General features: G+C 38.2%; 1 long non-coding RNA gene and 1 other non-coding gene across 2 annotated transcripts in view; one reads left to right on the top strand and one right to left on the bottom strand.

Moving 5' to 3' along the window:
• Positions 1–27,070, bottom strand: part of LOC143853214 (uncharacterized) — a 97,754-nt gene that overhangs the window by 53,535 nt on the left and 17,149 nt on the right. The gene's annotated exons all lie outside the window — the stretch shown is intronic.
• Positions 4,599–4,705, top strand: LOC143853652 (small nucleolar RNA R71). The gene has a single exon (XR_013237262.1). It is a non-coding gene; the product is annotated as a small nucleolar RNA R71 (small nucleolar RNA).

Raw genomic sequence — 27,070 nt, 5'->3', positions numbered from 1 at the left:
TATATAATATATATTGCAAGCCAAAAACCAAAAACGTGGGATGCTTTCCCAATCCAATAGAGAGAGCCACACGTGGGTCCCACCATTGCATGTAGAAAATTGCAAAGTATTTCTTTTCTTACAAATTCAAAAACGTGGGCTGCATGCATGCTATATTTTTACCCATGTCCAAGTGGGTCCCACGTGAGTATGCATGTGTAGCAATTAGGAAATATTGCCTTCCAAAAAGTGGCTGCATGTGATTTCTTGAAGCAAGAATAGAACAAGAAAATTCTATACATGGCATCTTGCTCACTGCCATGGTCAACAATTCCAAAGTTTTTAGAATTTTCAAATTAGTAACCACAACCCCTTTTTCCCAACGTTTTCTGAATTGAGGCAAACCTCAAGTGGGCCCAAATTATAAAAGTGAAGCTTCTATTTATCAAAGAATAGATATGCTATTTTCCATGTTCGAGAATGTTTACTTTTTCTTGATCCATCACTTTCTAAAAATTCCATCACTTTCTAAAAATGCTAATGTAGTTCCCTCTTTTAGAGAAAGTGAATTGCGCATCATGGCATGATCCAAACCACCAATATGAAAGTCTCCATAGTGGTTTTCATAGAGCAATCTAACCGTCCAAATAGTGGGCGATAATGTAAATTGGTTGTACTCCTCTAATTCATCTCCATAACTTGATCCGAACCATCAATTTTAATGAATGTTAGTAAAACCCCTCAAATCATTTCCCACGGCCGATCCAAACCATTCACTTTATTGGGACATTACAATTCCAATAATATGATCTTGTCCGGATATATCAACAAATCCAACAGTTGGGTTGCCCAACAAATGGTCTGGATCATCATATATAGTCAAAATTTCCACCCTCTTGGTCTCTTGTGAAATTCAGCCAACATTGGAAATTGGTTATTTCTCTTCAATATTTCATCTTTTAGCTTCAATTCCTTCAAAAATCCACTTAGAACCCTGAAACACCAAAAACAAGAAAATACCTTAGTAGCACTGCTTTAAAGGACAAAATATGTGTGTTTCCTATCACTACCATTCACACATAAATGTGTTCATCAAATTCCCCCATACTTGAGCTTTGCTTGTCCTCAAGCAAACAAAAAGAAAAACTAAAACAAAATAGGAATAAAATAAAATCCTAACTCACTTTCGTAGGAATCACGATTGCACTTAGCAGGTGCAATAAGCCTTTAAACCCCTAGGTTACCCTAGTGGACGAGTTTTGTCTCGTGAGTGTTTGCAGTGAATATACACCCAAAATTCTAAAAATAAACTTTTCTTTCAAATCCCACTATAGAGTAAAGCCAAAAAAAAAAAATTTCAATCCTTTTTCTTTGATAAATTGCTCAAAATAGAAGAACAAGAATACCCCCATACTTAAACTTTGCATCCTATCCCAAGTTGAAAAAATTAGAAAAATATTTTAATCAAGGAATCCTCTTTTGAATTTGTCATACTTTGCTCCCTTAAACTTGCCTCTAATGTAATCGTACCATAAAAGAAATTTGATTCGGAAACTTCGTAGAAAACTTACAAATTTATATGGTCCACCATACTTTCAACTTTTCCCATAGTTTCTAAGAATAGAACTCTTTTTTTTTTTTTTTTTTTTGTAATCCTCTACTGCTTTTGGCGTGAATGACATGCAGGGCATGCACCAGACACCCAGGCTACTAAGCAGTGTCCGACTAATCTTTGATTTGCATATGTCATAGACATTGATGCATATGAGTTCAAGCTTTACTTTTGATTACGTGCAATGCTTTGATTTATTAAGCTTTCTAATTGACCCATGTATGGAGTTTTCAGTCAGTTGCTCTGAAGCCAGTTGGCTTTAAGGAACTAGGCATAAAAACCCTTCAGACTTAATAGCTCAAGTCAACAAGGCTACAAATCAAAACTATAATCAAGAAGCAAACTTTCTAAAAATCATTCATTCTTTCTTTGTTTCAACCTTTCTTTCCTTTTTATCCATACCATATAAAAAGCAAGTTTCTATTTCTATTTCTTATTCAAATCCTTTTAAAAAGAAAGATTCCAAAAGAAAACAAAACTAAGAAAGGAAAGTATTCTTTCTAATTTTTCAAATTCCAAAATTAAAATATCCACTAACTTTATTTCTTAAAATAAGAGAACAACTTTCTTTCTAAGAATACCAAGTTCTTTCTAATTTGCGAAAAATTACCAAAAATAAAAAGAAAGGAAATTTTCTAACTTTAACTATAGAAAAGATTAGAAAAGAAAGTTTCTAAAAGCTACCCCCCCATACTTGAATCATGCAGTGTCCTCAATGCATGCAAAAATAGAAACAAGGACAATAAAGAGAAGAGAGGGGCGTACCTTGTTCTTTTAAGAGAGATTTGAATAAAGAGGCTCATGAAGATCCATGACCTCTTCTAAATTAGATCTTGGTAACTCAACAAAGGACTTCAATCTGAGTAAATGAAACTTGTCCTTCCAAGTAGAGTCCTTATTTTCTTTTAAAAAATTAATTAACTCTTCTTCTTGGGTCGAGTTTAAGTCCATTTTGATTGTCACAGGAGATGTGCAAGTCTTACCCAAATATGCTTTTCTTAAATTTGAATGCAAAGGCGGCAAATTTAACTGTGGGGCCTTTTTGGGTGGAGGCTTGGGAAGGGGCGGAAATAGGGATGCTCCAAATTCTATTTGTTGGATGCTAAGGTCATCAGAAAAGGAGTCCCCTATATCTCTTACATTCTCCAAGCCTTCTTCATCCAGAGCTTCTTCAAATCCTGCATTCAAAATATTTTCACAATTAGTCTCAGGAGAGGAGTGCAACATATTAATTTCTTCTTGTAAATTAGGTTGCTTACCTAATCTAAAAACATTAAAGTCCATGGAAGCATTCCCAAAAGTTAATTTCATTAAACCATTTCTACAATCAATTAAGGCGTTGCTCGTAGCAAGGAAAGGCCTACCAAGAATTATAGGAATTTGATCCTTGATATTAGCAACGGGCTCAGTTTCTAGCACAATGAAATCTACAGGAAATAAGAACTCTCCTACTTTAACTAAGACATCCTCAACCATCCCTTTCGGTTTCTTCATTGATCTATCCGCCAACTGAAGAGTGACGGTGGTGGGTTTGAGTTCTCCTAATCCTAATTGTTTAAAAACAGAAAGAGGTAATAAATTCACACTGGCCCCTAAATCTAAAAGAGCATGATTAATATGAGTATTTCCAATAGTGCATGCAATGGTAGGACATCCCGGGTCCTTGTACTTAGCCACCATCTGTTGAGACAAGATGGAACTAATGTTTGCAGCCAAGAATGCCTTCTTGGGTACATTAGACTTGCGCTTTTGTGTGCACAAGTCTTTTAAAACTTTGGCATAAGTCGGGACTTCGGAAATCGCATCTAACAATGGAATATTAATTTGCACTTGTTTAAACATATTTAAAATTTTCTCCTTAGCAGCCACATTTTTATTATTAGCAAGTCTCCTTGGAAAAGGAGCTTTAGGCACATACTCTTTTTCAGGTGGAGAAACTGCCTGCTCTGTACTTACCTGTTCGGGCTCTTCTTCTGAACCAATGGAGGATGACTCTTTACTTACCTTAATTGGAGATTCTTGAGCATCTTTAGAAGGTTCGGATCTGCCCTCCTCCCTTTGATATTCTCTGCCACTCCTTAAAGCAAATACAGCGTTACAGTGATCGGAGGGCTCCTGCTGCGGCAAGTTTGGTTGCATGGCATTCAACTGATTTACCTGTGGTTGTTGATTCCCATTTATGGCCACATTCCTTGGATTAGGAACTGGTTGACTTGGCATCTTCCCCTTTTCCCTTTCATGCAAGGCCATGGCAAGTTGGGAGATTTGTTTCTCCATATTGTGTTGGCTTGTCATGAAAGTGCTAGTGAGAAGTTCTATGCTCTTTTCTAAGGAAGTTATGCGTGCCGACTCCCCTTGTTTTGGAAAACCCGGTGGTTGCTGATTTGAAACATTATTTAAAATTGGGTTTTGAAAAGGTGGAGGTGTGGTTAGGGGTGGTCGAACATTCATAGAAGGGAAGGTGGGCCTAGGTTGGCCAAATTGGCCTTGACCTTGGAAATTTGATGGCCCTCCTTGATAATTCCCTTGATTCCAAGAAAAGTTGGGATGATTCCTCCATCCCGGATTATATGTGCTACTATATGGATTATTTAAAAACATGGCACTTGCATTTTCATTAGAATTACCAAATTTAGCAAGAGTTGGGCACTCTTCCATGACATGGTCCGTGGCTTGACACCAATTGCACATAGGAACACTATGTTCAATTTGATGGACCTGTGAAGGTCCTTTGACAACTATTGCTTCTAGCCTTTTGATTAGGCTATCAAGATGGGCCTCCTTAGCCACGGCACCCTCTATTAGAAATCCCTTACCTGTGTTGGCTCTCTCACCTTCTTGAGTGGATTCCCACTCTCTTGTTTTTTCCGCCAAATCAAGTAAGAAGTTCCATGCCGCGGCCTCATCTGTGAAAGATGTAAAACCGTTAGGACACATGGACTCAAGAAGTTGCTTTGTTTGGTAATCTATGCCCTCATAAATAATTTGGCATAAATGCCACACATCAATTCCATGGTGAGGACACTCTTGGAGTAGGTCCTTGAACCTCTCCATAAACTTAGAAAATGACTCTAATGGCTTTTGTTTGAATTGTAAAATATCATTCCTAAGCTTATTAGTTTTATGTAATGGAAAAAACTTTTTTAGGAAAGCGACGGCGAACTCCTCCCAAGTGGTGATGGAGTTCGTTGGTAAGCCATAGAGCCACTTTTTAGCTCCCTCCTTGAGTGAAAACGTAATAAACCGCAACTTTACCGCATCATCGGTAAGTTGTTGCATCTTAATTAAAGCACATACATCTTCAAACTCACGCAAAAATAAATAAGCATCCTCCGAAGGGAGGCCATGAAAATGAGGAAGCAAAGAAATAAATTGCGATTTTAGCTCAAAATTATTGCCCTGCGCAACTGGCAATCTAATGCAAGAAGGTTGCGCGGTTCGGGCCGGATAGAAGCGATCGCGTAAACTTTTTGGCGGCTCTTGTTCTTCCGCCATGGCTACTTGATTTGGATTTGGTTCGATGTCTTCCTCCGTCTCTAACTGGTTTGCTCTTTCTAGTCGATTGGCCGAGTTCCGCACCCAACCTTCACTCATAAACACAGGAAAACCAAGTAAGAGAGATGGATAGCCAAGAAACCAAAAAATATAACTAAAATAAAAATAACTACTAATCTAACACTTTGAATAATTAAGATTCTAATGCAACTCTCTTCCCCGGCAGCGGCGCCAAAAACTTGATTGAAATATTAAATAACCGCAAGTGCACGGATCGTGTAAATACGGGTCGAACTCAAGGAAGAGAAATCTAGTTGTCAATCCTATTCTTTTACCGATTAGAATACTAACTATGATATAATGTTGCCTGGAATGGACTCAGGATTTCCGTGGACTTAGACCTCGGAGCCAACACTATATATAAGCTTATATTCTATTCAATCTAAGAATCAAATTCAACTATGATCTTGATTTGGAAATCTTAATTTAGGCAAAGTGTACCAAAATTCTAATGATCTTGATTAACTACTTATCTAATCTAATTAGAAAACTAAAATTCTAAAGGCCTAAGTTAATTGAAAAATTGCAAAAGTAATTTAGAATAGTGTAAAAACCTTAATTCAATATAAAAGATTACTTAGGGTTAGAATCCACCATGGGTTTGGATTAAATTGATTAATTAAAACAACTCTTGAATTGGGTTGAAAATTCGATTAACTAGTCAATAAGGAATAAGATCAAAGGGATGTCATTCCTTATAAGTAATTAATCAAATCCACTCTCCAATTTACATTGATTATATAGAACTTTATATTTGTTAATCAACAATCATTCATACGAAAGGGGAAAGCCAATGGCATGAATGATTGGGATTTTCCAAACACAAACTCCTACACAATTTTTTCAATTGAGTAGATTGATTTAATTGTAAATATTTCTCCTTCCCCATGGTTTCAACTAAACCCTAAGTAAATAGGATTTAGTTACTCATGAAGAAGGGAAGAAAAACAAAAATAAACGAGATAGATGGGAGAAGAATTGCCATATAGAACTTGAAAGAAAATTAAACAAAAACTAATTACTTCTTCACTAACTTGAATTGAAACAAAATTACATGAAATTGAACTTAAAATAAATAACAAAAATTAAATAGAACTTAGTCTTTTTCTCCTCCAACTTTGGTTGCATCTTCCTCCTTCAAGCTTTAATGTCACCTTGAGTTTGAATGGTGGTGATGATGCCTTGGATTGAGAGTTGAAAAGAAAAAGAAAAAGAAAAGAACAAGAAAACCTAAGGGAGAGAGCTTGAGAGTAGTGGAGAGAAAAAGAGAAAAAAATAGAGTGAAAAGAATGTCTTCTTTTTTCCCATATGTAGCTTTCTTCCCCTTCTATTTTTATCTCCAAGAAAAGACACAATCTTGGCATCTTTTGTATTTTTGGCAACCCCACCTGTCTTTGGCAATTTCTGAAACTTTTAGTATTTGTTGGTAAGAGCAAACTTACTCTTTTCTTTCTTCACAATTTCAGCAACTTAGCACCCATTTTTGGTAAGTTGTCTCTTCCTTTTTGACCTTCCAACGTAGGAATATGGGTTAAGATTTTTGCTACAAGACGAAATAGAATGATTATGCATATATTATACACCATATAAAATCTCATACATAAAGGGAATGAATTTTAGCAAATGCAAGTGGGTCCCACATAATTGAATATATATAAATTACATGCAATTAGAAAATACGTGGGAAAGGTGGAGAATTTGGCAACTCTTTGTTTCCTTCTTTGGTGGGTTCCACTTATATTATATAATATATATTGCAAGCCAAAAACCAAAAACGTGGGATGCTTTCCCAATCCAATAGAGAGAGCCACACGTGGGTCCCACCATTGCATGTAGAAAATTGCAAAGTATTTCTTTTCTTACAAATTCAAAAACGTGGGCTGCATGCATGCTATATTTTTACCCATGTCCAAGTGGGTCCCACGTGAGTATGCATGTGTAGCAATTAGGAAATATTGCCTTCCAAAAAGTGGCTGCATGTGATTTCTTGAAGCAAGAATAGAACAAGAAAATTCTATACATGGCATCTTGCTCACTGCCATGGTCAACAATTCCAAAGTTTTTAGAATTTTCAAATTAGTAACCACAACCCCTTTTTCCCAACGTTTTCTGAATTGAGGCAAACCTCAAGTGGGCCCAAATTATAAAAGTGAAGCTTCTATTTATCAAAGAATAGATATGCTATTTTCCATGTTCGAGAATGTTTACTTTTTCTTGATCCATCACTTTCTAAAAATTCCATCACTTTCTAAAAATGCTAATGTAGTTCCCTCTTTTAGAGAAAGTGAATTGCGCATCATGGCATGATCCAAACCACCAATATGAAAGTCTCCATAGTGGTTTTCATAGAGCAATCTAACCGTCCAAATAGTGGGCGATAATGTAAATTGGTTGTACTCCTCTAATTCATCTCCATAACTTGATCCGAACCATCAATTTTAATGAATGTTAGTAAAACCCCTCAAATCATTTCCCACGGCCGATCCAAACCATTCACTTTATTGGGACATTACAATTCCAATAATATGATCTTGTCCGGATATATCAACAAATCCAACAGTTGGGTTGCCCAACAAATGGTCTGGATCATCATATATAGTCAAAATTTCCACCCTCTTGGTCTCTTGTGAAATTCAGCCAACATTGGAAATTGGTTATTTCTCTTCAATATTTCATCTTTTAGCTTCAATTCCTTCAAAAATCCACTTAGAACCCTGAAACACCAAAAACAAGAAAATACCTTAGTAGCACTGCTTTAAAGGACAAAATATGTGTGTTTCCTATCACTACCATTCACACATAAATGTGTTCATCATGTATTCCCTAGAATCTCTTTCATAGGATCTTTCTTAGAGTTGTTTATCTTATTTTCTATAATTAGACATTCTTATCATGTGTTTCTAAAGTTATTTAGTATATATAATCATGATAAGTTTCTTTGTTGGCCATATATTCACTTTCATACCTTTAGCTTATTGTGGCATGTCATGCCTTGTCATATAGGTTTCACCTAAGGCCAATGACAAAAACAAAGGAGGAAAGCTTACTAGTGTTATATTTAGAATCGTATGTACCATAATGACTTCTGTGGATTGTCCATTTTGATATTCCCCACATATTTGTGCTTTAACTTGCATATCTTTAACAAAAAAAAAGGGATTTCATGATCAACTTTTTGAATTTTGTGCTAAAACCTTAATATGACTATTGATTCTCATTCATAGAAGTATATTACACTTGCTCATCCTAATTTCTATGAAGTTGAATGGTTACCATGTGTGTTTTTAATTTTTCACTCATATACCCATGATATACCTCACTATCTTGTCATGAAATGTGCTAAAAGTTAACCATATGCATGACAATTCAAAAGGGGGAGTTCTTAACTTTCATTATACATATTCTTGCTTATCATGACAGGTTTTACTTGATATAATAACGACACATCACTTCATGATAAGATTCTAATAGGAATTCAAACAAATTGGGGGCTTATCATGCTAAACTTTAAACTTGCTTGTTTTCTTTCATGATAAGTAAAATATAAGCTTTAACTTGCTAATCTATTAATGTATTATGGGTCATACGGTAGATTTATATTGGTTTTATTCATATACTATGATATACCCTAAAAATTTAAGCTAAAATTAGAATGTCTCTTTGTTTTCCAACATAGGCTTGATTTGTTTTGTGTTATTCCTTTCCTACGTTGGTTGTCTCTTATCATGCCATATATACATTTATTTCATTGGTTAATCATGATAAGAAGCTAGGGGAGCATCTAGTCTCACTGAATATCTTTGATGCATTTTGTATTATGCTTAAATGTTTAATCATTCCTTTTTGCTAATGCCAAAAGGGGGAGAATTTGTGTAATTGATTAGATCCATAATCATATGCATTCTTGTACTATAATTTGTTAAATATAACTCATGCATATGGGGGGAGAGTTATGCTTACATTGTTTATCTAATCCTCATAAGAGGATCCTCCCACCTCTCTACCACTTCTCTAATCAATTTGGTTTGTCATCATCAAAAAGGGGGAGATTGCTAGCCCAAGGGTTCCCCATGGGTTCATTCAATCACCTTGTTTTGATTATTAACAAACACAAATTGATTAGTCTTTTATGGACTAATTGTTTGCCTTCAGTGTTGTGCTATACACAGAGAATTCACATGTCAATCCATGCTAGCACACACCGTTGATAGCCTATGCTTGAAGATGAACCAAACAAAGGACAAAGGAGCTAAAGCATATTTGGACAAACCATACCTTGGAGGATCAACCAAGGAGAAGTTCCACACAACCATCTCAAAGCATTGAACAAACAAAGGAAGATCAATGAAGGCCAAAGCTTGTGGATCAACAACTTGCAAAGGAGCTTGAACCAAATGGTGGCATCATCCTTTGAAGGTGTCAAGCAAAGAAGCTCAACCTTGAAGATCCCAAAGCAAGCCAAGCACACCATTGAAGATCAAATGAAGATTGGCCCAAGAGAACAAGGGAGTACTTAGAATGGTAGTATTTATCACCTTTCTCTCTTGTATTTTTTCTTGATCAAGGCACACCTTAAAACCCCTTTAAATATATTTTTCAAAGAGACTAACACACCCTTTAAGGACTTAAATGGATAAGTGAATGGCCATGTTGGTGCACCAACATGTTGGGTCCCATATAGCATTTAACACAACATTGAACAAAACAGGGTTTTTAAGAGTACAATCTGGACCAGCAACTAAATCCTATCAAAACTTGTTTAAAACATTTCCAAATATTTTTGAAAATACTTTTAACAGATAGCTCTCATTTTTTTCATATCCGTAGAGTATAAGAACGTTGAAATCCGACAAGAAACGAAGGAGATATGAATTTTTCAAATTGGAAGCTGATTGTTGAAAATCCAGTCTCGGAGCTCCGAGAATTTTCTCGTAACTCCGAGACATTTCTCGGAGCTCCGAGAAAACAACCTGGACACAAAAAAATAGAGCCGTTGGGGGTCCAACGGCTAGTAGTTTTTTGACCCGAAAATGACCGAAATACCCCCAAAACGGTCATATTGAATTGGAACTCTATATATACACATTGTATGGACCTAAAACTAAAAGATGAACATGTTCCAACTCAAAAGAACCCTTGAAAACTACTTGCAATCATTTTTGAGTTAATTTTCTCTCACCAACCTCTTGTTCCTTGATTTGAAAAATCATTTGAGATTGGTTTAGGCATTACTTGTAATCATCTTTGAGAGTGCATTGTGAGCTTTACTTTGTATTAGCCTATCTAGAGGCAAGTGAGCAACATCTTCTTCTCTTCATTGTATTTGGCAACAAAGGGTGCCGTATTTAAGACCCTTGGAGCTTGGACGCTCGGATTGTACAAGGCGAAAGGAACGTCGTATTTAAGTTCCTTGGAAGATAGTGGATACCTCAAGGAGAGCAAACTTGAGAAGAGTGGAGTAGGTCTTGGGTTTAAGACCGAACCACTATAAAAGCGCTTGTGTCAAAGCCTCTTGTCTCTCTACCTCCTTTTCTTGATTGGTGATTGGTACACATCTCTCTTACTCTCTCTTATTGGTGCTTTAATATTCTTATCCTTGCTTGAGTGAGTCATTAGCACTTAAGTTGAAATTGCATATTCATCTCTTTCTAATTAAACCTCTCATCATTCTAGTCAAGTTATAAAATCAACTAGGGAGTAAAGTTTACATCATTACTATTAAGCTTAATTAATCAAACTAACTTGATTGAGAAAAGTTCAAACTAGGGTAATTTTGGTAAGGAGTTTTTAAAGAGAATAAGTTTTTTAAAGAAACCCAATTCACCCCCCTCTTGGATTGCCTAGTGGGATTTCAGTAGAAGATGTACAAATTTGAGCCTAATGATCCAAATCCTAATTCTAGAGGATGAGAGGCATAAACAAGCTTTAATTCACTCTTAGGATATTCCAATAGGTTTTTAGAGTGTTAGGATTGATTATTTGGAAGTTTAGAATACCCATATATATAGAAAACCGAATATGACCGTTTGAGGGGCATAGTGGTAAATCTGGCAAAGTTCCCAACGGCTATAAATTCTTACCGTTATAGTGTTCTCGGAGTTCTGAGAAATTATCTCGGAGTTCCGGGAATACAAACAAAAGTTGGAAAAATGCTACTGGACCATTTTTCGGAGCTCGGAGCTCGGAGTTCCGAGAAGCTTATGTCAAGCAGATTTTCAATTCTTGTTTTTGGGCTTCCAATTCTACACCAAATTGGGATTGTTATGAGGGTTCCAAAGTGTTGGAACACCACAAGCACAATCACTTAAACATTTTAGGGATGTGTGTTTTAACTTTATTTATGCCTCTAATCACCTAAACTAGGATTGGATCTTTACATTCTAAAACGACTTTGATCTTCAATGGCGATGCTTCAAGTCTTCATGCGTCTTGGATCTCCGATGTCTTGGTCTTCCGAATGTGGTCCAATGAGAGCTTCTTGGCCTCAATCCAAGCAATCTTGTCTTAGCACAATTATGATCTACAACTTAGACACTCAAACACATTAGTGATATAAAATCACTTGTGTATTGGAATCATCAAAAGAAGATGGGAATGCCAAGGTGGGAACCATTGGGCTTACACCTTTCATAAGTCAAATGTCTTTTATAGCTCATTTAGATGATGGAAATATTATTTATATGATCTTCGCTTTTACATGTATTATTTACATAGAAATATTATTATAGCTTCAAATGAGATAAAGTTCAAGAATTTGGGTAAACTCTAAGATAAAATACTCATGTTACATTAGGTCATTGTCATTGCAAGGGTGATGAAGGCGTTAGCCCAAGCCCATCCTTAGGGGACTTGCTCAATCCAAGTAGTGCTCCCCTCTTTATTTAGTATACTAACACAGTCTTTTAGATAGTAGAATCATTCTCATTGCAGGGGCAATGAAAGAGTCATCTAGAGCCCTCCATTTTAGGAAACATGATTTGTCTCGCTAGGCAGCTCTCTTCTGGGGACGAGCCTTGTTGTTTAGAACCTCCCCCTTTAGGGACTCAACCTTGATTATAATAGAGACGTACCCCTAGGAGGCATACAGTGCCTCATTTATAAAACCTCCCTGTGGACCCCAATCTGAGATACAGTAAGGAAACGAGTCTGTGGGACCCGATCCCGCGAGAGGGGTGGGGCGCGAGCCGCCATGCTCTCTCTTGGTCTCTCGTACCCACGCGATTGGCGTGTGCATTTTTATTATTGATTTTAATTCATCTTTTATGTGAACTTGGGATCACTAAGGCAATCCGAATTTCACACAAAAGAGAGTGACAGAGTCGCCACCTAGATGTGGGATCTAGGACCCATAATTAACCAGAAATCTAGACTCGTTACCTGGTTACAAGAATGGAAGGTATGGGGAGTTATCCACCACATGCACCATTCCTGCCCGATAATCGGTCTTCAATTCCAAAAGTTAACTCTTTTAAATTTATTTTAAATGGCTCATTCAACTCTTTATTAATGTGCGAACTATGTGACATGCATCCTATGATCTAATTTCAATGTAGATCCTAAATGTGTATCTTGATTTCTTAATTTGTTTGAATTCAATCTAAGTGAAAGTTCTCCTAAAATTCTAATTTCATGGAAAAATCCTAAGTGATTTAATTAAGCATTTACAAGAAAATTAATATACAAAACCTCACAATTTGTTGTGTAGCCGACTCGCGGTTGGTATGCCATCAGACATCCAAGCTGCCTACGTACCCAAGCCTCACTGGGATCAGAGTCGACGTAGTTCGGTGCACCTAAGCTAAGCTACTTATGCCTAACTCAACTAAGACACCGACCTAGACGGGATTGACTGTTTCAACAGTTTTAGGAGAAGTTATTTAATCCAAGTTGAGGATTTTATTATCCTAGGATTTCATCTAAGATGCTATATGATTCTTATCTAAATGCAAATTGTTCCTTAGACCAATGCAGGTTAGCCTACATCCTAGTTTACTAGGCTTGTCCTAGGGAAAATTGAGGTGACTAGTGTAACTAGACCTAAGGTACGGTTGTTATCCATAGCAAACGTACGTGATGAGGCTGGACTCCTAACTCTAGGATTCCTAAAACCTAAGACTCCCTAAAACTTAGGACAAGACACGACACCAGTGTTCCTAAATTGGGCTCTGAGGGTTCTTATGACAGAAACCGTAATCCAACGGTTCCGAAAGACACGAGATGAATCGATTTCAGTTCTTGAAGTCAATTAATTTCAGATTTCAAGGATTTTCAGTTTCTGGACATTTAAGGAATACCAATGGTTCTAAGGTTCACCAATTTCGGCCCAGAATAGCATCCAAGGAAAGGAATCGTGCGCTCTTTCCTTGTGCAATTTAATACTTAGGTTATAGCATCTTATTGCCTGGCATATCTCAGGATTTTCGTGGACAGTAACCTCGGAGCCAACAACATGCTATAGCTTAAATATTCAAATTGTCAAAGATCGGTTGCAATTGGGATACGATTATGGATGCACTGGTCATTTTTTCAGGAAAATCTAAAGATCCTTAAGATTTCTGTTTCAATAGATTGAGGAGTGAATATGTGACAAAAATTTAAGGTTCTTTAGAAATTTTGATAACGATTTTTAATTAATTTCGAATTTTCAATGGAATTTATCAATTTTAAACATATGAGTGATTTTAGAAGTGAAATTGTTGCAAACGAATTCAAAATGAATCGAAATTTCTACAGCAGTAAGATGGAAATGCATGTAGCTTACTGGATGAATTTTGCAGATTTTTACATTAAGCTCATACTCATTTTTGATTTAACAATAATAAGACCAGATTGCAAAAATAACACAGAAACTACTAGAAATAGAAATCTAAATTCAATGAAATTTCTACAGTAGTCATATATAAATAAAAATAGCATGCTGTCAGATTTTCATGAATTTTAGAAACTATTTACTATCAGTTTCGGATTTTTCAATTTTCAGACCAGATTATGAATTAAGACTACATCCCTTATGAAACAAGATCTAAATCACTTGAAAGTTTTACAGAAACTAGAAATATGGAATATAAGACTACTGTAAAAATTTTGGGAATTGTATCTGTGATCTGATGTCTGTAAAAATTCTCCTAAAATCTGATAATTTTCAAAGAAAGCATAAAATAATATACTAAACCAAACCCAAACATTCTCAAAAATTTATGGTAGAATGTACCCGTAACATATTATTTTTCCACGAAATTTCATTAATTTTCGAATCCGTTTAGTATATAATTTATTTTTCTTTGTCAAAAAGATATTTTTGGAGAGTTTTCTATTTTTAAAACACGATTTTCAAGAAAATTACGACTCCGGAAAAATTCCTTTAAACTTGTTCTGATGTGATGAACACAAGAAAAATTTAAAATTCCAAAAAATAGATCATCCTGAGATGGCTATTTTTTCGAATTTCGTAATTTCTCGGCCATTATTTTAAATAAAATTCCGCTCTTCACTCAAATTTTCAAAATCCTTTGATTCAATGTCCGATCCGATCCGATAGTTATTTTATTCTATTTAAGTAGAACATTGTATTAAATTTCGGGACGAAACGAATTTGAAACACTCATGCAGATCATGATTTTTAGCTCACACATATAATATTGAATTAAATTCAATTAGATGGTTAAAAATCATGCAAAATACATAAAAAAATACCAAACAATCCTGGAAAAATCTGAGAATCGTGTACCTACCTGTAGTCGAGATCCTCGCCCAATCCAAGAGCCAAAAAATCCGAAAATTCCGCCGACGTGCGATCCAACCTCCTTTCTTTCTCTTTATTTCTTTGCTTTTTTCTTTATTTTCTCACTGCTGATGGGGAGAATATGAGTGATTGAGAGAGAGAGAGAGAGATATAGAGAGAGTGTGAGTAAGAGAGAGTGATAGGGAGAGATGATGAGAGATATAGAGAGAGTGTGAGTTGAGAGTGACAATCTGAGAGAGAGAGAGAGACAATTCGAGAGAGGTAGAGATAGCAATGGAAACAGAGGGTGATGAGAGGGGGAGAGAGAACCGAGTGGGAGAGTGAGGGAGAGGTGGTGGAGAGAGAGAGAGAGAGAGAGAGAGAGAGAGAGAGAGAGAGAGAGAATGATAGGTGTGAGAGAGGGAAAAAACAGACCGTAAGATGCTCTGTTTTTTTCGTTCTCTCTTCTTCTTTTTTGTTTTTGTTTTGTTTTAGATGGAGTTTGGGTGTGAAACGAGAGGGCTGTGGGGGAGAAGATAGAACAGATGGGTAGAGAGAGAGGAAGAGGGAAGCACAGAGGATGAGAGAGGATGGGTGAGAGTGTAGAGTATGAGAGGGGAGGGGAAAAAATAGAGGATGGTGTGGGAGAGCCGATGCTCTGTTTTAGAGGGGAGATGAATAAGAGATATAGAGAGATGGCTGAGGGTGTGCTCTGTTTCTTTAGAAAAACGTGAGTGTGAAACAAGAGATGAAGAAATAGAGGGAGAGACGATGGGAAATACACAGAGCTGGGGAGAGCTTGAGGGAGATGCCGTGTGGGGAAGATGAAGAAGAAACAGAGGGTGAGTAGGGATTTCAAAAAAAAACAGAGCCGATCCTCTCCCTTTTTCTTTTCTTGGTTTTTCCTTCTCCTCCCCTCTAACTATCTATATTCTTTTTCTTCTTTTTTTCACAGCGTTGCAGACCAAAAAAAACCCGAGAGCCTCCCTTCTCCTTTCTTCTTTTTTTTTTCTCCACCCAGTTGCTGTGTTTTTTCTCCTTTTTTCTTTTTTCATCGCCCCAACCTGTATATGAGGCATTACACCAATACAGTAACTTCGTATAGTTGCCTTTTTCCGTTTAAAATTTTGCTTGCCATGCTGCCATTTTGTTCAACTCAACAAGAAAAATAAATAGCAACTACCTCACAAAAACAGAGTTTGCGTTATTTACCTCCAAAGATAGCATGAGTTGCTGCTTTTATTGAGTGATATCCTATGAGGATGGCGCTGCTTTTGATTACCTAACACAATTACCCTTTAGAATTTTCTAAATGTCTTTGCAGACCTTTTGGCACGTTTCTTGTTTTAGCTTTTCAAGAATGGCAGCTTGCCATTTCAAAAGAAAAATTATTCACTTGCCTCTTTCATCTAATTCACACTAACAGGATAATCTGGAACGTCCAATAGATGGGCTACACATAAATGTGTTGTGCTCCCAACATCATTTCCGTAGTATGATCTGAGCCATCCAACCGACGGGCCAAGATACAAATTAGTTGCATTTCAACAATCTCCTCCATGAGATGATAGTAATTGTCCATTTGAAAGGCAGCAATATATATGGGATGTGCCCCTCCAAATCAATTTCGCGGGATGATCCATGCCATTTAATTTATAAAGTTGTGCCTAAAAATCATTTCCAAGGATTATCTGAATGGCTCAACTTGATGGACATTGATATAAATGACTTCCTGAGATTTCGACTGTTCCCTTAACGGGCATCTTTACGCATTGGATCGAAGCAGGTTCAAAACTCATTTTTTCATTTAAAATAATGCGGGCCCCCCGTTTGATCCAAATCTAAAAAAATATTCAATGCGGGCCCATCAAACAGGTCCAAATTCCCTCTTGCTCAGATTTTTCTGAAAAACTCTTCTCCACACTTGGCGAAAAGAAAGATACAGAACATTGCGGAAATGATCGGGAAGATTGAGAAAACATAAGAAGCAGACACAGGAATGGGAAATACTGAAAAAGACCAACAGAGAAACGCTAACTTCTTTGTCGATTAAGGCGGAGCAAAATGGGGGTGTCTTGGTAGAGATGACATAATCATCGAATATCAAAGCAAAAGTGACAGAGCCATTTCGCGTAGCTTTAATCGACAAAGGACTCCCTAAATACAATGAAACCTAATATAACGCAAGACCCTAGATGAAACCCTAGAATTGGAACATATTTCAAAAATCTTTTACCCTCAACACCATGAGATGGTAGTTTAGAATAATGGAGAATCGGATTTGACAATTGAGAATGAGACTGTAAATGACAATTTAACCACTGGAGGACTCGATTACCGGAGGATTAGAGGCTTAAGGACTTGAGAACCGGAGAACTGAGATACCGAATAATCAAACAATGGATGGACTGGAGAATTGGAAGACTGGATAACTTGAAACTGGAGGATTGAAGATTTGATAAACTGAAGAATTGAAAAACTGGAGAAGTGGAAAATTTAGGGACTGGATATTTGTGGAGCTGAAAATTGGAGAACTGGATGATTAAGGGACTCAATAGTCGGATAATTGGAGAATTAAAGAACTGAGAAGTTAAGGAGCTAGTTCGCTGGGATTTGCAGAACTTGATTACTGGAAAACTGGGGAGTCAAAAATTGATAATTGGTGAATTGGGGATTAGATTGGATTGACACTTTGATTGATTCAATTGGGATTGGAGTTTGATCACTGGATGTTAGGACTGGAAACTGGAAATTGGATACCGGAACTGGAGACTAAAATTGGCATAGTGAAATACTGGAATACTAGAATTGAAACTGGATACTGGGTGCTGGAACTGGAATACTGGAATTGAAACTGAATACTGGATGCTGGAACTGGAATACTGGAATTGAAACTGAATACTGGATGTTGGAACTGGAATACTAGAATGCTGGATACTGGAACTGGAATTTTGGAATACTGGGTACTGGAATTGGAACTGGAATACTGGATACTAGAACTGGAACTGGAGTACTGGATAATGGAACTAGAACTGGAATACTGGATACTGGAACTGGAAAATCAGGAATTGGTAATTGATGAACTAGTAAACTGGTTTTTTACACAAGTTTATTCGCATTTTGAATTGTTTACTGGGGATGAACAAGAAAGTCTCACAGGGCTTGAAATTTCTTAGATTAAGATCTTCTTTACTGGGGATATAAACTGGGACCTCGGAATATTCGGACACTGGTACAGAGGATTCTTCTTTTGACAAGCATTCAAACAAATATTCAACTGACTGGAAGGAGATTCCGATTTTTAATGGTTCATCTTTATGAGAAACTGGCTCAACCACCATTGCATCTAAGGCTCTTCCAAGCTCAAGGTGCCTTCCTGGGGTATGATCTTCTTACGAGAACCGGGCTTTTCTGATGTTTATACTCCTGAATTCTCCTGAGCTGATCTTCTTTGAAATGAAGCTGTTTGACTAGATTCTCGAGCTTTTTCAGGTACAATCGAGGGAGCTGACGAGGCTGGGCCTCCTTCACCGAGACAGTTGCATCATTTGGACACAAGGACGACGATTGACTCTTTCTAAAGAGAAAACTTAGATAAAAGGCACTACTCAAAGGATTGAGGAGCTCTGAGGGAGTGAACATAGAATGACAAAGATTGACTAACTACACTGACAGACACAGTAATGCTTCTGACTTAGTCAACGCTTTATTTGGTAAGTTTATCCTTTCGAGGAATGTTTTTTTTTTTCAATTGGTAAACACCGGACCTTTTCCTTAAAATAGTAATGCCTCAAGGATTTAATTACGACCCTTAAGATTGCTTAGCTTCAATGCCCCCAGTTTTGAGGATGTCACTTGAATTTGTTTGAACTTCAGTTGATCTTCAGTCTTGATACCAGCTGTAGCCTTCTTATAATGATTCTCTTACCGTGACCAAGTCACCTCTTCGGGGTTTTTAACTTGGTGGACCGTGCTAGCCTTAACTTTTGCCTGAACCGCCTTTCTAGGTTTTCGATTCAGCAGGCTATCCCCTTAGCTTTTGCCTAAGCCGCCCTTTCAGGTTTTCAACTTAGCAGGGGAATGATCTTAAATTTTGCCTAGACCGCCCTTTCAGGTTTTCAGTCTAGCAGATCTTCAAACTCCGTTCTTTTTCTTATTCATCATTTTTTTTTCACTTTTTGTGTTTCGGGACCTAGATCATTAGTTCTGAACACCGGAAGGACTTTATAGGTAGGATAGGACTTTTCAAAGAATGGCTGAAGGCTCAACAAAGATTTCGACCGAACCTATGAACAGGTTGCCTCCATATCCCCATGTAGGAATCAGGTTGTGTGTAGTTCAGGGCGAATGCCCCTAGTTTGAAGATAAATTGTTTGAAGGTTAATTGATTTTTCTTTTTTCTTTTCTTTCTGGAATGATTGACTTCTCTTCTTTTGGAACTTGTCCCTCTTTTTACTAAAACGATTGAATTTCTTTTCTTCTTTTTTTTAAATCGACCGAACTTGGTTTAACCGAGCTGCCTACGTACCCCAGTGTAGGTGTGGACCCCGATCCGAGGACGAGTGCCGATGGACGCGAGATCCCTCCTGCAATCCTCTAAGATCTCCACAACGGAAGAGAGCTCTGCCAAGGAACTCTCGAAACGGATGCCACCCTCACAGCATAGCATGAGTGGCGATATAAAAAGAAAGAGATACATCCTGATCAGGAGCCAGGGCTTGAAACCAAGATGTACCTAAAAATAACTCAGAGTCGCCATCCATGGACACGCCATGGAACCAAAACAAATGCTCTGTTTGCAATGGATAACCAGAGATACAGAAGGTCCGTGCCTGATGACGAATGGAGAAGGTTCGAAGAGCGCCCCCAATTCGCCCGAGTGCGAACACTTGGTCTCTTATGCTTATTATTAACCTCGAAGAGTTTTGGGCAAAAATCATGTGAAATGGGAACAATCCTCAGGAGTCGTCTACCTAAGCATGCATTTCCTGAGGATAAAGATAATAAACACCCATAAAATAAAATGAAAGATGTGTTGCCTAAGCATAGCTAGGTTATGAGTGACATACCTAACTGGTGTCTAAGTTCTGGTGGACGAACACATGCATGCTACAGCTAAAGGTATAGGTCTGCACAAGAAAGTAAGAAAACATAGCAAAACAAACGATGACTACACAACAAATCCTAAGACTCTAAATCATTAGCCCGAGTCCTCGGATGGTCTGGTATTCATCCAAAGAAGCCTACGTATCCCCGCCTCCACGAGAATCAAGGCAACGTAGTTCTTCGCTCCTATTCTAAGCTAGGATGCCTAAGACACCTAGACCTCTATCTTAGACTCGATCTAAAAGACCGGACTAGTTATTAAAGTTTCTTATACGATTATTTAAATTCCAGTGAATGGTGAATTTTAGGACGCCCTATATGCCCTAACTAAATGCAGATTAGCCCTAAGCTAATGCAGGTGATTCCTACAACCTATGTGTAACTAGGCTGTGCTTCCTAAGGAAAACAAAGGGGTCACTGGCGCATCCTAGACCTAGTCATCAGTCGGCGATGTGAATCGCCAACTGACCGGACGGAGGCGCTCCTAGCTAGGACAAACTCCTAATTCTAACACAAATACACAACAAGCACACAACAAAAGACAAAATCCTAACTCTAACACAAACACACAACAAGCACACAACAAAAGACAAACTCCTAACTCTAAAACCCTCTATCTAGGACAAAATTCTAACTCTAGAGGAAGATCTTGTTGAAAACAAGGTTTTGAAGAAAACGGGTTAAAGCATTTATTTACAAAGTTTGGCTGGACCTGGGATAAGAATCCCAAGCTGCACTACGTACCTCGTAGAAGAGGATCAAGCCAACGTAGTTCGAAACGAACTCTCAAACTACGCTTATAAAAGAAAACACTCAACACTTTAGATTTTTTAAAGGTTTTTTATGTTTTTCAAATGTTTTTGATATTTTTAAAGTTTTTAAATGTTTTTGAGTTTCAAATTTCTGATGTTTTTGGATTTTAAAGCTTTTCCAATGCTCTAAACCTTTAAATGTTTTCAATCTTAAAGGGAACACGCAAGTAATACCACAAACTAGGGCAAAGCCCTAAATATAAAGGGGAAACCCCGAACAAGCAACTAGCGTCTCAAAGAGACGAACCACAACACGTAAAGAAGTGCCCCAAGAACAGAGAAAACGATCCAAGATCCCAAGCAAGCAAAGCTCTAACAAGACTGAGTTAGTCTCTAATCAAAGTGAAGAAAAAGGTTATCAAATAAACTCAGATTTCCATTCAATTATTATAAAAATAAATCAAGTGTTAAGCAAAGAAGAATTTTCAATTAAAAAATACACAACCTATAGCAATCATAAAATGATAAACAACATAAATTAGTCCAGACCAGCCGCTGGATAGCCTAATAAAGCAAAAACAATATCAAACACTTCTATGCCCAACCACAAACACCACCCCAATATGGGGATGAAATCAGATGATGCTAAAGTAATCATCTAAGATCATAATACACATGATATTATTTCTAATCTCGCCTTGAAATCAGACAGTACTCATGTCGATAATATCGAATAGAGTAGTCATCTGATCTCCTTCTTTCCTAAAACAATTTATTTAAATAAAATTAAACAAATATCATAAGCCTCAAGATAGTCTCACCTGAACAGTCCATTCATTATTGTCTTCAGAACCTAACTTAATGCTTAAGATAAGAAGAGTATTAGAAATATCAAAAGATTATGATAATCCCAATTAGTAAAAATTTCAGTGCATACAGGGGACATCAACTTGTGCAGATCCAAGTGCAAAGCGGTGAGCCACAAAACATAAAGACGGGCTCCAAGTAACCTTATCATTGCCCAGAGAAGGGTTCTTTTTTAAAAAAAAATTGTTAAAAGAAATCCAAAAGGTTGGGTAAGCCTACTAAACAAAAGAGGGGAGCGCTACTTGGATTGAGCGAGTCCCCTAAAGATGGGCTTGGGCTAGCGCCTTCATCGCCCAGAACCCAAGAGGAAAATTCCCAAAAATCGATAGAAATGCCAAACACTTACGAAAAACTTAAGCTCTAATGAAAAATCAAGATGACAAGGGTTTGCTCAAAAAATCCCAAATAAACCCGAATATCGATACCAAAACCCACAGGGGTAAAGATAAAAAAGAAAAAAGGAGGGGCTCCAAATAGCCTCATCATAGCCCTCCGAAATGAAGGCCCAAAACACATTCAGTTAGGAATACAGGTGAATGCCTCAAGGAAATGACATCCTCACAATGATCAGGTATTAGAACCAATCCAAAAGGGATAAGATAACAAAGCCAGTCATGCCGGAAACATCATCTACTTAACACATGCTATTTTCAAATCAAAATATAGAAACCGAGGGTTAACTCAACCAAAGCAAGGTTCAGGAAATATATGAAAATGTCAAACTCCAGGAATCTACAGATGCTCCAGAAATAAGTGAAAACAAATCCTTCCAGTAATGCCCACAACATAGGGTAAAGAAACAAACATCAAGTGATACACACAAACAAACCCTCGACATGGGGTCTCCTGTGAAATCAGATGATATTTCCTACATCAATTAGGCATATGTCACTTCACCCCCATTCACCACAGAAATTGAAATTCAAATCAAATCCAATAAGCAAATTGACATTAAACCCATGAAAGAATGATATACTACCAGTAAACGAAGTAAATAGTTACACATGATTCGGCAGTAGAGACTAAGAAAGATATAATGTCCGAATTAAGTAGAAGTCTAGAAAGCAGGATTTTATCAAAAGGTAAAACTCAACCAAAAGATTTAATGGCTATGGAAACTAAAAGAACTTAAACACCGCCAAGCCAGAAAATAATAGAGGATCCTTATGATTTCCAAAGTCGCAAGGTATTGGCTGTTAAAATTTTCCAAAATAAAATAACCATTTGATTTAGAAATTCATGAGGCTATTAAAACAAAACTAGTGAATATTGAAGCTCCTAATCCAATCCAAGAGAAAAACAATGAATCCAAGCTTTTAGAGGAGAAAATCCAGCACCACAAAGAGAAGATAACAAAAAAATTCAAATGAATTACCAGAGTGATCCGAGTGAAACCCACTGAGAATCACGACTTTTTGCCTTTGTCCTTCCTAGAGCCCTCACCAATGCCGCGAAATTTCCTCGAGAATCCAAAGGAAAGGGAAAACGGGTAGCTAGAAATGGGGATTTAATGAGGGATTTAATATGGGTTTCAAAGTAGATTGAGGGGATAAAAATGGGTTTGCCCAAGGGATTTTCAAATGAAGGATAGGCCTTGGGGTGGTTCGGTAGTGGGGCTAAGGGGAAGATGAGAGTTCGGTTCTAAAAAAAAAAGGGTTGGGTTTCAACAGTTACAAATGGTGTGGAAACGTGATTTGGAGAAGATGGAGAGGTGATGCGAATGGGGAAAATAGGAGAGGGTTTGAAGTGGGTTTGAGAAATTAGCATAAAGATCTGTTGAGAAATGGTGATCGGATGGGTTTAGAAATTGTGAAAATGGCAGTTAGAGAAGAAGAAGGAGGAGGTGGCTGGTGGTAAAATGGAGGAGGGAGGTGGTGGTCGGCCGGATGGGTTTTAAGGGAAGAAAAAGGTTGGAAGTGGGGTTTGAGAAGATGGGGGTAGTGGTGGCTGATGTGGGTTTCGATGGGGATAAAAGGGAAATGGTTTTTAAGATGATGGTTGAGAGGGTTTGGGTGAAATGGGTTTGGAAAAGGGTAAAGGGATAGAAATGAGAGAAAGATCAGATGGGTTTGACGGTGGCTGTGATGAGGGTAAGGGCGGCTGATGGTGTTAGGGTGGTCGGATTCCGGCAAAGTGGCCGGAATCAATGGTGGACGGGATGGAGAAAAGGACAGATAGCGGCAATGGACGTGGGTACGGGAGTTGCAGAGGTGGTTTTGGTGGTGGGTTACAGAGATATAAGATGGTGGTCGTCGGATCGGTGGAGGTGGAGAAGGGTAAAAACGGAAAAAGAAGAAGAAGCAGAGGACGATGTAAATGGGTTTTGGGTTTTGGATAAAACAGGGGATGGGTTCGGTGATGGTGGCGGTGAAATGGGTTTAAGATGGTGGAGAGGAAGAGAGGGTTTGGGTGGTGGAAGAAGGCCGGAGGATGAAGGTGGCTCGGATTCCGGTGATGGTGGGTTTTAGAGGTCGAAGGAAAAGGAAGATGGAGGAGGTGGGTTTCAATGGAGGTTGCCGGAATTAATGGTGGTGAGGGTCGGTTGATGGCTGTGGTGGAAGGTGATGTTGAGACGGCGGTGGGGACCGATCGGATTTCTGGCTGGAGGTTGCCCGGAGAAGATGGGTTTTCTCCTCTTCTCCCATCTGCCTTGCGGCTGTGAAAACGAACCTCCCTCTTTCTCTTCTTTCAGAAAATGAGATCCCTCTCGTTCTGCCCTAACTCGATCAGTTTTATATATAAAAAAACAAAAATTTCGATCCTCCATCCTCCTATGCACACACCCTATTATATGATTCACCCCTCTTTTTGATAGGAAATGATATACCTGCACTCCCTCTTCCTAACTGGACAACCCCCTTTCTAGTGTATTTTATGACTACTCTCTAACTCAACGGGGTGACTCTGGTAAGAAACGGAGGTCCAATATAAAAGGAAAGTGATATATTTCAACCCTGCTCTCTAGGACACCCCCCCTCATAATGCATGTATGGTTGCTCTTTTACTAATAAAAATTTTCGGGCTACAAAAATACTCAACAAGCTTCACCATAGGGAATTTTTAAGATATTTCGGGACTCGGCTCTTCAAGAATTTGGGGATTCAGCTCTTCGGGAATTTATTTGACTTCGGGACCTTTGGAATCAGTTTCGAAACTTTGCTCGATTTCAGGAATTTATTCGGTTTTGGGTAAAAGGGGTCGGTCAAAATGGGGTGTCTACAGTAGGGATCAGGTCTCGCGTAGTTCGGGGAGGATGCCCCTAGTTTGATGGGTTTTCAAGAAAATTTCATTCAGGCTCGAAGGGTTTGCAAACCGGTATTCTTTTGACGTTGGGTTCTGATTTTGGGGTTTATTCGGCCAAAGGAGGCCTTCCGATGTTCAGATTGGGAATCGATATAGGTTACTAGAGTCCCTCTGGTACTGATTATTTTTTTGCTTTTTTTTTCACGGAGTTTGACGGCATTTCCCGGTAAGAGATAATGATTCTTCTTCCTTCTGGATATTGATAAGTAAGTTGACTTTGAGGGTGCATACTGGTTTTTGGACATCATTTCATCCTTGAATCGGTGGCCCTTGATATTTTGATGATCCCTCTGTGATGATTGCTCTTGCACTTTTCATATTGGAATTGATGGCTTTACATTGTCACCGGTGAAACCTGTGACCGTGGCCATTGACTGGAGATATGGAAGTTGTTTCGAATCCATGCCCCTTATATAGCATGTGATATTCACTTCATTCTTTCTTGAACCTTCTATCTGGGTCTTTCTCTTGGCATTAATGGTAGCGCTTACTGGACCATCTCTTTATCCTCCAAATGACTTTACCAATTCTTCACACTCTTCAGAGGGCAATGTGTTTCCAACAGACATTTACTGGATCAAAGTTTCAGTGCCAATGTTTATCATTTCAATTTCCTCTTTTAGAAGCTGGGCTCGGCGCTCCTTCTCTTGTTTGAGCATAGGCTGCAACTCAAGAGGAGTTTCGTCGGCATCTTCTTCCTCATTTGAGGAGGGAGCATTATTCTTATTGGTTATTAAAGTTAGAAGCACACACTGGAATGTATAGAAAAAACAAATTTCATTGAATTGAGAAAAAAAAAACCACATCTGATAAGACTTATTCTGAACAGACTCAGAATTCACACTCTTGACTCCAAAATAAAAGTAAGAAACGACTCAACTGGACTAGAAATTTATTCAAACTTTTAGAAGACTGCACTTAATGACTGGACTCGACATCCTGACATGACTTAATTAAAATAACAAAAGGACTAAGACTGCTGCAACTGTCTGGCTTTAGAGGCTCGGCGAAAACTGAATCATCATCATAACAAGTGCCTTTTAACTTCTGGTTCTTCTCTATCACTGCAACTGAACCTGAGCTTCTCAAACCCCAAGTGCCTAAACATCATCCAGCAGCGATACAACCTGGTTTTGTATAGGACTATCAGCAATATTTGGCGCTTGCTGAAATGGTAGCTTGCGCTCATCGATCAACTTCTGGATCACATGCCTCAGAGTTATGCACTGATCAGTACTATGCCCCGATCCTCGATGAAAATTGCAGTGCTCTTCCGCCCTCCATGTCCTGGGGAGCGGATTAGGAGGTTCCTTAATGCGAGGCAAGTAGATATCGCCGGATTCCAATCCTTGCTGCAATATGACAGATGGTGGAAACAGGAGAGGGGTGAATTCCCTATTAGGCTTTTGCTGAGCTGCAATCCCTGATTGAGTATATTGAATACCATAGAGTTCTGTGACGGGTTAGCCATTGATACATTATCAACCTCAGAGATCTTAGCTAGAGTCTGTGTCTTAACTTCTTTTGAAATTGGGTTTCCTCTATTATAAACTCCTTGTGCCATTGCTTCCTCAATTTGCATACCAGCATTGATGAAGTGTTTAAAATCTGGATAATACTGAAGAGACATGTGATATTGGAGCTGAGAGGATATATTCTTTATAATCATCTGGACTTGCTCCTCTTCTGAGGGACGCTGCATCATTTGAGCCGCTAACCTTCTCCATCTCTTGACGAAAGTTAAGAATGACTCTTTTGAGTCCTGCTTGGTTCTCTCAAGATCCTTCCTAGTGACTTCGGTCCCATCATCATATTTGAACTGCCTGATGAATTGCTCACCGATATCCTTCCATGTCCTATAACGAGTCTTGTCTAGGACCATGAACCATCTCCTAGTAACCTTGGTTAGGGAAACTGGGAACAATTGAGCCATTTGCTCAGGAGATAAGCCTTGAGGCTGACACATGATGGTGAACATTTGCAAATGTGTGATCGGACAACCCACACCGTCATATTTGTCAAAATCTGACATCTGAAAGCTTGGGAGGAGACGGATTTCAGGAAACAATGTAAGATCACTTGGGTTGAAACCACCTCGGTCCTGAAGCTGAATGTCTTGAACTTTCCTAGTAAGACTTTCTAATTTCTCCATAACCATCTTATCAACCGCTGACT

The sequence above is a fragment of the Tasmannia lanceolata genome, unplaced genomic scaffold, assembly GCF_043159265.1.
Source record: "Tasmannia lanceolata isolate RefF3 unplaced genomic scaffold, GAP_Taslan_0.1 ptg000019l, whole genome shotgun sequence".
NCBI lineage: Eukaryota > Viridiplantae > Streptophyta > Magnoliopsida > Canellales > Winteraceae > Tasmannia > Tasmannia lanceolata.
This window is presented reverse-complemented; position numbering and strand designations above follow the sequence as displayed.